General features: G+C 37.3%; 1 pseudogene; it reads left to right on the top strand.

Annotated features, from left to right (window-relative positions):
* LOC103581358 overlaps nt 1–4,177 on the top strand; it is a 5,762-nt pseudogene extending 1,585 nt beyond the window's left edge.
* Nucleotides 4,178–4,527: the final 350 nt, after the last annotated feature.

Consider the following 4,527-nt stretch of genomic DNA (forward strand, 5'->3'; position numbering starts at 1 on the left):
AATACCACTTTTGGGTATATACCTAAAAGAAAGGAAATCATCATGTCAAAGGGAAACCTGCACTCCCATATTCATTACAGCTTTATCTACACTAGTCAAGACATGGATGCAACCAAAACATCCATCGATGGATGACAGGACAAGAAAATTGTGGTATATATTCACACCAAAATGCTGCTCTACCATTAAAAGGAATGAAATTCTGCCATTTCCTGCAACATGGATGAGCATTGTGCTATGTGTGTGTGTGTGTGTGTGCGTGCATGCATGCAGCTTTAGGAGTAAGCACAGGTTTAAGGAAAAGGGCGCTAGGCTCTACACATGCCAAAAGGTGACATAATATAAAGCAAAACCCTGAAGACAACCTATGGGAATAAAAAGTAGCTGCATTTCTATCACAGGGCACCTTTGCAAACAAATTAATAAAGTGACATGCAATATCTGGACAGAGGGACTTCTTGTGTCCCGAAGTCTCAACAGCTACTAGGCCACCTCATTGTTCAACATTCTCTGATACCACATCTCATCACTCTCCCCTTGCTCATTCCCCTGTCACAGTGGCTTCTTTGTTCACAATGAACAAGCTCCTTCCTTGGGGACCTTGCACGGGCTGTTCCTCCTGCCAGGCACACACTTGTGCAGGGGACATTGAGACTCCTGCCCTGTCTTCATTACAGTCTTTGTTCAATTGTCACTGGGTCTGGTGGTCTTTACCGAATTCCCAGTTAAAAAAAAACACATCCACTCTTTCCTTTTCATCTTCTTTCTTTTTCTTCATAGATTTGTTACTATCTGACAAAATTTTTTAAAATTTGCTTGTATTCTCTCTCTGTTATAAGACTGTAGGGATTTTTTTTTTTTTTTTAGCTCTGTTCACTCAATATCTTGACATTCCTGGAACTTGTCAAAATTCAATTAATTTCTCTCAAATGCATTAAAGATTTTCTTTTTAAAACTGTAGAATACATGCTATCAAGGAAAGGCTAAGAGTGGGATGGAAATTCCTTCCACCCCCCCCTTGCCAGTCTATATAACCACTATTCTACTCTCTACTTTCATATGATTAAATTTTTTTACTCCCATATATGAGTGAGACATGGAGTGTTTTTCTTTCTCATCAAGTCCTATTTCACTTAATATAATCCTCTCCAAATTTATCCATGTTGCTGCAAGTGGCAGAATTTCATTCCCGTTTCTGGCTGAGTAGAATTCCATTGTGTATATAGACCACATTTCTTTATCCAATCACCCAGTGATGGATATTTAGATTAATCCAACTCTTGGCTATTGTGAATACATCAGCAATAAACATGGGAGTGCAGGTATCCATTCAACATGATGATCTCCGTTCCTTTGGATTCATGCCCACAAGTGGGTTGTTGGATTACATGTTAGTTCTATCTGTAGTTATTTTGAAAAACCTCCATTTAATTTTCCATAATGTCTGTACTAATTTGTATTCCCACCAAAACTGTATGAGTTCTTCTTTCTCCTCATCCTTATCACTATTTGTTATTTTCTGTCTTTTTGATAATAGTCATTCTAAACAGAGTGAGATATCTCCGTGTGATTTTGATTTGTATTTCAATGATGATTAGATTTTTTTTCATATAACTGTAAGTCATTTGTTTGCCTCCTTTTGAGAAATGTCTATTCAGCTCACCTTTCCTTTGATTTTTATTGAAGAAAATATATATATAACATAAAGATTGTCATTTTAAGAATCTTTAGATGTACACTTGCATGGAATTTATTACATTCATCATATTGTGGAACCACTTCCTCCACGTTTCCAATTTTTTTTTCACATTCTAAACATAAACCCTGTACCCATTAAACAATAACTTCACATTATTCGTTTCTGGTGACCTCTAATCTACTTTGTCTCTGAATTTTTTTTTCTCTTTAATTTATTTTCATAACTGACTCATACTAATTCTATATATTTATAGAGCATACTGTGATATTTGGATGTACTTACACAGTGTGCAATAATCTAATTTGGGGACAGTCCAGTAGCCCCAATATTGGGTATATATCCAGAGGAATGGAAATCAACATGTTGAAGGGATATCTGCATTCTGAATGTCATCACAGCTCTATTCACAATAGCCAAGATTTGGACTAACCTAAATGTCCATCAACAGATGATTGAATAAAGAATGTGGGATATATATANGTGGCTTCTTTGTTCACAATGAACAAGCTCCTTCCTTGGGGACCTTGCACGGGCTGTTCCTTCTGCCAGGCACACACTTGTGCAGGGGACATTGAGACTCCTGCCCTGTCTTCATTACAGTCTTTGTTCAATTGTCACTGGGTCTGGTGGTCTTTACTGAATTCCCAGTTAAAAAAAAATACCACATCCACTCTTTCCTTTTCATCTTCTTTCTTTTTCTTCATAGATTTGTTACTATCTGACAAATTTTTTTAAAATTTGCTTGTATTCTCTCTCTGTTATAAGACTGTAGGGATTTTTTTTTTTTTTAGCTCTGTTCACTCAATATCTTGACATTCCTGGAACTTGTCAAAATTCAATTAATTTCTCTCAAATGCATTAAAGATTTTCTTTTTAAAACTGTAGAAAACATGCTATCAAGGAAAGGCTAAGAGTGGGATGGAAATTCCTAAACATAGATGGAATGAGTATCCCCTAAATGTGATCATATTCACATGTAAAATATAGAAATTACCTTCTTGTAGAATAGAGGTTACCAGAGGGTGGGCACTTGGAATGAGGTGGTGTTGGGACTAAGGGGATGTTGAGGAAGAAATAGAACAATACACTAAGATAGGAGGAATAATTTCAAGAGATCTATTGTGCAGCATGGTGACTCTAGTTAATTATGATAAATTGTATTATTGAAAAATGCAAAGAAAACAGATGTTAAGTGTTCTCAGCATTAAAATGATGACTCCTTGGAGTAATGTATAGGTTAATTAGCTATATTTAGCTATTTCAAAATGTATATATATCTTCAAAATATTTTCTACACAATAAATGTATAAAATTATATTTGTCAATATAGAAATAAAAAAGAATGAAAGGAACAAAGAAAGAAAGAGAGAGAGAGGAAGGGAAGGAGAAATGAAGGGAGGGCAGGAGGGAGGAAGAAAGGGGGAAAGATAGAGAGAGAAGTTAACTTCTTCAGTGTAGAAAATAAATGATACCATTTCTGATCGGTGAGTACTACATGCTTGTGTCATGGTGTCTTTCTCTTTTTTTAGTAGTCACATCAACCACATGGAACCAGGGAAATGATACACGAATTTTAGAATTTCTTCTTCTGGGATTTTCAGAGGAACCTGAATTACAGCTCTTGCTTTTTGCACTGTTCCTGTCCATGTACCTAATCACTGTGCTTGGAAACCTGCTACAATTATCTTAGCTACAATCTCAGACTCCCACCTCCACACACCCATGTACTTCTTCCTCACCAACCTGTCCTCTGCTGACATCTGTTTCACCTCCACCACTGTCCCAAAGATGCTGGTGAATATACAGACAGACAACAAGATCATAACCTATGAAGGCTGCATAACACAGATGTACTTTTTCATACTCTTTGTAGGGTTGGAAGGCTTTCTCCTTACTGTGATGGCCTATGACTGATTTGTGGCCATCTGTCACCCCCTGAACTACACAGTGATCATGAACCCTGGGCTTTGTGTGTTGCTGGTTCTGGAGTCCTGGATCATGTGTGTCCTGCATTCCCTTTTACAGAGCTTAATGGTGTTGCAGCTGTCCTTCTGTACAGACTTGGAAATCCCCCACTTTTTCTGTGAGCTTAATCAGGTGGCCCATGATGCCTGTTCTGACACCTTTCTTAATGACCTGGTGATACATTTTGCAGTAGGCCTTCTGGGCATTGGAACCCTCTGTGGGATCCTCTACTCTTATTCTAAGATAGTCTCCACCATACATGGAATCTCAACAGCTCAGGGGAAGTATAAAGCATTTTCCACCTGTGCATCTCACCTCTCGGTTGTCTCCTTATTTTATGGAACAGGCCTAGGAGTGTACCTTAGTTCTGCTGCTACACACAACTCTCACTCAGTTGCAACAGCCTCTATGATGTACACTGTGGTCACACCCATGCTCAACCCCTTCATCTACAGTCTGAGAACTAAGGACATAAAGAGGGGGCTGAAAAGATTCATAAGAGAAAAACAATGAAAGAAGTATATTTCTTTCATTTTTGAATTGTGGTAAGATATATATAACACAAGATTTGCCCTTTTAACCATTTTAAGCTTACAATTCTCTAGAATTAGTTACATTCACAATGCTGTGTAACCATCACCTCTGTTTATTTTTAAACTTTTCCATCATCATCCTAAACATAAACTCTGAACAAATCAAGCATTAACTTCTTCTTGTTTGTACTTCTCCACACACCCCCCAGCCTTGGCAGCCTCTAGTCTGCTACTGTCTCTGAATTTATTTATTTATTTTTTCTTAAATGACCTATGATATCCACATAAATTTTTTGAATGCAATGTGATATGTTGGTGCATTTACACAGT

Source organism: Galeopterus variegatus, unplaced genomic scaffold, assembly GCF_000696425.1.
Source record: "Galeopterus variegatus unplaced genomic scaffold, G_variegatus-3.0.2 Scaffold12869, whole genome shotgun sequence".
Classification (NCBI taxonomy): Eukaryota; Metazoa; Chordata; class Mammalia; order Dermoptera; family Cynocephalidae; genus Galeopterus; species Galeopterus variegatus.